The sequence below is a fragment of the Callithrix jacchus genome, chromosome 2 (assembly GCF_049354715.1).
Source record: "Callithrix jacchus isolate 240 chromosome 2, calJac240_pri, whole genome shotgun sequence".
Lineage (NCBI taxonomy): Eukaryota > Metazoa > Chordata > Mammalia > Primates > Cebidae > Callithrix > Callithrix jacchus.
Genome location: NC_133503.1, coordinates 56,600,895 through 56,607,490, shown reverse-complemented (window position 1 = coordinate 56,607,490; position 6,596 = coordinate 56,600,895). Strand labels below are relative to the sequence as shown.

The following is a 6,596-nucleotide window of genomic DNA, read 5'->3' as shown; positions in this document are numbered from 1 at the left end:
GACACAGTGATATCCTGTCTCTAAACAAACACACACACACAAACAAAACTACATTGATGCCAAGAACAATTACTGCATGCTCACTAGGCATTAGGCATCTAGCTAAGCTCTTTACCCGTGCCATCTCATTTGTCTGACAAACTCCCTGCAAGGTAGGGTCACTAACCTATTATATTTTATGGATCGGAGACAACCTCAGAGAGGTTAAGTCACTTGCCCAAGGTCACACAGCGAGTCCCAAGCCCCAGCCGGTGAGCACCACGATCCTCAGCCAATGAGCCGATGCTCGAGAACGGGTCGGGTAAACAACAGGCACTGCATCAAGGTTGGCTAACGGGATCATATTTGACTGCAGCGTGGCGCTCCGGGATGGAACTGCAAGACAGCTGTGCGCCCCCGAGACGCCGCGGGCCGGGGCAGAGTCTACGCCGCGGATTAGCTGCTGAGAAAGGGGGCGTGGCTCGTGGCGGCAGGTGGGTGGGGCTAATCTCTGGCCGTAAATACCGCGCCACATGGCACTGACTCGCGAGGGCGGGGGCGGGCTGGCGGGGCGCAGGCGCGCTGAGGGCGGGAGCCCTTCGGCCTCCGTGGCCCCTCCGGCGACAGCGACATCTCGCGAGAACATGAGGGGGAGGCGGGGCTCAGGCGCCGGGGGCGGGGCCGGCGAGGGCGGCCTCCGGAGGGTCCGCTAGTCGCGGGGTGGCGGCGGCGGCGGCGGCGGCGGCGGCGGCGGCGGCGGCGGGCGCTAGGTGAGAAGAGCGAGCTGAGGGACGCGGAGGGCGGTGGGAGGCGGGCGGCGGGCTCGGGGCGCGGCCTCCCTCTCTCTTGGCCGGTGCGGAGCTCCTGGGGCCAGGGCTGGGGTCCCGGGTCGCGCTGAGGGGTACGGGTCGGTTCTTTTCAGCCGGCTTGGCGGGCGCGTCATGAGCCCGGGTTCGAGTCCCCGCGCCGAAGCGCTCTGTGACCTTGGCCTGGCGCGCGCCCTCTCTGAGCCCCGCTCTTCGCCTTCGGCCTTGGGGACCCAGCCCTGGGGCCCTGATCAGCGCGTTCTGCGGTTCCTCAGGGTCTGGACGAGAAATCCGTGGTTCTGATTCAGCGACGGTAGAGGCTGCAGCGGCCCCTCCGGCCCCCGGGAGTCCCCCTGCCCGGCATCAGCCTCTGCCGTCCCGTAGGGGCATGACCGCTTCCCGGGCATGGAGTTCCAGGACCCCCGGCCCCCTAGGGTCCCCCGTGCCCGCTGTCACCTGAACGGGGCTCCCCCGATCCCCCAGAGCCCCCCCGCCTGCCCAATGTCACCTGAACGGATCTCCCCCTCGAACACCCCCCCCGCCCCCACCGTGCACGCTGGCATCTGAACAGGGCTCCCTGGCCCCGCCGACCGCAGCCTTGGAGCCTGCAGACGCCAGCAGCACCGCCAGGTCGCTCAGGGTATCCCTTAAGTGACCTCTCGCTCCAGAAACCGCAGCCCTGCCCCTCTGCAAGAGGAAACCGTGCATTTAGTCCGGGAACAGTGGAACTCAGACCTCCTTGCGGGCTCCCGGCCACCAGGACACCGCTGGCAAAGCCTTGGTTCGGGCAGAAGCTCCGTCTGGCGGGCAGCACAACAAGCCGTAGTGTTTCCCGCATTATTAAATTATTTAGTTCCTAATCGGGGCTGTGGGGACTCGGAAGCCCCGGGGTGAATAGGAATGTGAGTTGCAGGCGCGGTGCCGGACGTGGTACGTCTTCCAGGACACCAGGCCCTACAGTGATGCTCCTGGCTGTGGGTGGCTGGGGACAGCTCAGCAGGTCCTCCCACCCTTACACCGGGACACGGGTTAGCCCCTCCCCGTGAGTATCTGGTGTCAGATTGAAGACGGAAAGAAAATGGGGGTAAGTGAGGAAATTGCTACACAGAGGTGCAACGGTTGACATCTGAAAGAGCGCCTGCCTGGAATGGCATAGATGTTTGATTTCCCCGCATAGGAGTTTATGGGACTTTGGGCTGATGCTTTGGGGCCAGCAGTAACTGTCTGCTGTCACTCAGCAGGCTCTGGCTTTATTATTAAACCTCCAGTTGAGTGCAAGATGCCAAGCTGGGGTGGATGCTGATAATAGTGTGGGCCCTGCCCTGGGAGCTCATGGTCAGCCTGGCGATCACAGTGTGGGGTTGAGGCTGTGGTCCAGGCGCTAACAGAATGTGGAGACATTTTCCGACATTTTCCACAGTGGAGAGGATCTATGAGTTGGGCCTTGAAGAGTGAGTGGAGCTCAGAACATTCCAGGTGGAGGCAAAGGCATGCAGAGATGTGGAAGTGAAAGCGACGTTTGGGGGAGATGGTGGGTCACTGTGTTTTTGGTGAGGTGGGGTTTGAAGATTGGGTTGGAAGCTAAGGCTGGAAGGCTGGGTGCTGTGACTCATACCTATAATCCCAGCACTGTGGGAGGTCGAGGAGAGTGGATCACTGAGGTGAGGAGTTCGAGACGAGCCTGGCCAACACGGTGAAACCCCGTCTCAATAAAAATACAAAAATTAGCTGGGCGTGGTGGCGCACACCTGCTGAGGCAAGAGAATTGCTTGAACCCGGAGGCGGAAGTTGCAGTAAGCTGACTTTGGGCCCCTGCACTCTAGCCTCGGTGACAGAGTTAAAAAAAAAAGACTGGAAAGATGGGTTTCTGATTGTGCAGGGCCCTGAAGGCTGTGCAAGGGGGTTTGAGCTTTTATTCCTTTGGTGGGGGATTGGGTGCAATGCGATTAGATGTGTTTCAGAAAAATGGTACTAGTGAGAACACAGGAGGTGGGTTTCGTGTCTGGGCAGTGGAGCTGAGTTTAGTAGCCTTGTGGGGTATGGGTCTGGGACAGTGGCTGAGAGAGTGGGGATGAGCATGGAGCTGAAAGATGGTGCCAGATCCACTGGGCTGTGGCACTTTGTGGGATATGACCTGTAACAGCAAGGGCAGCTGGGACTTCTCACCTGCAATGAGGAGAGCTGGGGCTGGGTGGTTAGACCTGCAGAGTTGGCAGCATTTGTGGCCATCCTGGAGGATATGTAACCTTGTAGAGAAGAGACAGCCTGTACAAGGAGGGAATCCCCAGGAACCCCAGCGGGAAGGAATCGAGGGTTGAAGAGAGGCCTTTTGGTTGGCTGATCTTGGACGTGCCATTCCTTGACTATGCAGTCATTGAGGCTGGTGGGTGATTCTCTTCTAGACTGGTCCCAGGGCTGAAGGAGCCATTGGTGGAAAAAGAGCAGTTATTGATAATACTGTAACACATGCAGCTCCTTTATCTTTAAAAAAAAAAATCTTACATCTTGAGTTTCAGTTCTTAAATTGTCTTTCTCTTCAGAGAGTAGCTGTTAGTTTCACATCTATTTAGTGGATCTGTGGCTGTAGGCGGGGCTGTGGTTCTCCAGCCCTGGAGATTATTGACTCTCCAACTTATTACTTCCTGCTGTTAACCAAGGTGGTGGTTTCTGTAACTATTTAGGAACTTTAAAAATATTTCAGAGAAGAATGGGAAACACCAGGCACAGTTGAGTGCAGGGTGGGGGTGCAGTGCCGTACAGGGCACAGGAGGAGGAAGTGAACAGGGCCCCTTTGGCTCCCAGAACATGACCAGCTGGGACTTTTCCCTCTAGGCAGGAGGCTGGATGTGTCTTTGGGGAATCTGAGTAGCCAAGAGAAAAGACCTAAAATTAATGACATCAGAGGGCCCCCAGTCAGCAGGCCCAGCTGGATCTCTTGCTAACGAAGCCCATAATTAATAACCCCCTCCCAGTGTTCAAGGCATCAAGATTTAAAAATCCTCATCCCTTAAATATGAGCAGATAACCAAGGGTATCTGAATAAAACCTCTGCTATGGGAGATAGAGACTGCAGCATACACTGGGAAGCAAAGAGAGCGTGCAGGAAGGAGCCGTAGAAAACAGGCTGCCATTAATGGACACATGGAGAAAATATCACATACATGAGGCAGGAACAGGAAGCTCTTAAAAAAAGCCACCACATGGAGCATTCAAAGATCCAAAAAGAGAACTTTCAGATACAAATATATATATATAAAAGCAGAAATAAGAAAATCAGTTAGTGGGTGAAAGATAAAGTTGAGGAACTCCCTCAGAAAGTAAAACAGAAAAGCAATGAGGTGGAAAAGGAGAGAAAAAAGAAACAGGATCAGATCCGGAAGCTGGCAGCTGAATAATACAAGTTTCAAAGCTGAGGAGAGAGGATCACTTGAGGCCAGGAGTTCAAGACCAGCCTGGGCAATATAGCAAGACCCCATCTCTACAACAGAATTTAAAAATTAGCCAGGTGTGGTGGTTTGCACCTGTAGTCTCAGCTACTTGGGAGGCTGAGGTGGGAGGATCACTTGAGCCTGGGAGTTCGAGGCTGCAGTGAGCTGTGATCATGCCACTGCAATCCACCCTGAGTGACAGAGCAAGACCCCATCTCTAAAAAAATAAAATACTTTAAAAAAAAGTTTCAGCAAGAAACAATAGGGAAAACAGGATGAAATTCACAAAATAATTTCGTAGAACCCAAACTTTCTGGGTTAAAGAGGCCTACCCAGTGGCTAACACCATGAGTGAAAATGCAGGTATTTTCACTTCACTCTCCTAACCTCTTCACTTCCCAGCTCCGATATTAAAGGCCTGGGAAGGCTAGGTGTGGTAGCTCATGCCTGTAATTCCAGCAACTTGGGAGGCAGGTGGATCACTGAGGTCAGGAGTTCCATTGAGACTAGCCTGGTCAACATGGTAAAATCCCATCTCTACTAAAATAAAACAAAACAAAAAAATTGTTTGGGCGTGGTGGTGTACACCTGTAATCCCAGCTACTCAGGAGGCTGAGGCAGGAAAATCACTTGAACCCAGGAGGCGGAGGTTGCAGTGAGCCAAGATAGTGCCACTGTACTCCAGCCTGGGTGACAGAGCAAGACTCCGTCTCAAAATAAATAAAATAAAATAAATAAATAAATAAATAAATAAATGCCTGGATAGTGAGGCTTAATTTCAGATAGAGACTAGTGAGAGCTTGGGAGGGGAAGGATTTATTTGATAGCATTTTTGCAGCTGTCGACCCCAGAATTTGGATAATAAGAGTTCAGAGGCTGGGCACTGTGGCTCACACCTATAATCCCAGCACTTTGGGTGATCAAGGTGGACAGATCACTTGAGGCCAGGAGTTTGAGACCAGCCTGGCCAACATAGTGAAATCCCATCTCTATTACAAATAAAAAAATTAGCTGGGTGTGATGGCACGAGCCTGTAAATACAGCTACTGGGGAGGCTGAGATTGGGGAATTGCTTGAACCTGGGAGGCAGAGGTTGCAGTGAGTAGAGATCGCACCACTGCATTACAGTCTGTTCAACAGAGTGAGACTATATCTCAAAAAACAAAAAAAACAACAAAAAAAAGGAAAGAGACGATTGCATACCCACTCCAGGACGTACTGTTGTGAAATCAGGAGGAAAAAGGAAAAACAAATCACAAATAGGTCATCACAGGTCAAGAGGCAGAAGGTTAAAACAGGTGGGAAAAGGCAAAAGAAAGAACTAACTCCAGATAAAATGAAAAGAAGCAGAAGGGCTTGGACTTTTTCAAAGCAGCACTGGATGGCAGGAGACGGGAGGGCCTTACTTTCAAAATTCTGAGGGAAGGCGTTCCAGCCTGGAAGTCTACGCTCAGGCAAGGGAAGTAGGGTAAAGACATCTTCAGACGTGCTCCCAGATTTCCTCCTGTGCTTGAAGGAGGCAATTGGCAGATGTGGGCTCCCCAGATGAGGCAGTAAGTCTAGACAGAGACAGGCTGGTGGGAACAGGATTTCCCCCAGGTGAGTGGTGGGCAGAACCTGCCGGAGGGAGATGCCAGCCAGGTGCTGGCGTGGAGAGCAGACATGTTCTGACCTCAGCTAGTCAGAGGCTCCTTGAAGAGATTCTTGAGGAGAAGATGAAATTAGCAGGACACCTGATGTGCTGGAACATCTGGAGAGGAGTTGAGACAGTTGGCAGAGTTGGGGCGGGATTAGTGATAAGTATTAAACAAAGCAAATGAAAACACAAGACTCTTATTAGTTCCAGAGAAAATAAACCGTTGTGTGGGAAAAGAAAAATAATTATGGTGTACACAAAGCGCAGCTGTGGATAGCCTCTCCACAATGATGATAATTTATGTAAACACTGGCTGCTGCTCTCATTGAAATTATGATGCGCCTGGGTGGAGAAGGTGTGGGGAGGAGATGAAGTGGAAAAGTTGGGGAGGACAGAGCTATATTTTCACCTGTTGCCACGGGAAATCAGTCACTAATGCCCCAAGCTGAACAACCAAAGGCTCACTCTGAAGGCAGACATTAAAAGAATTACGGAGAGGGCAGGGCGAGGTGGTTCACGCCTGTAATCTCAGCACTTCCGGAGGCTGAGGCAGGAGGATAGCTTGAGTCCAGGAGTTCGAGGCCAGCCTGGGCAACATGGCGAAACCCTGTTTCTACTGAAAATACAAAAATTGGGCAGACATGGTGGCATGTGTCTGTAGTCTCAGCTCCTTGAGAGGTTGAGGTGTGAGGATCACTTTGCTTGAGCTCAGGAGGCGGAGATTGCAGTGAGCCAAGAGTGAGCCAT

General features: G+C 52.6%; 1 protein-coding gene across 1 annotated transcript in view; it reads left to right on the top strand.

Annotated features, from left to right (window-relative positions):
• Positions 1-636: 636 nt before the first annotated feature.
• Positions 637-6,596, top strand: part of CHST12 (carbohydrate sulfotransferase 12) — a 29,340-nt gene continuing 23,380 nt past the window's right edge. The window contains exon 1 of the mRNA XM_008988888.5: positions 637-749. The gene's annotated coding sequence lies outside the window, so the exon portion shown is untranslated. The remainder of the gene's footprint in view (positions 750-6,596) is intronic.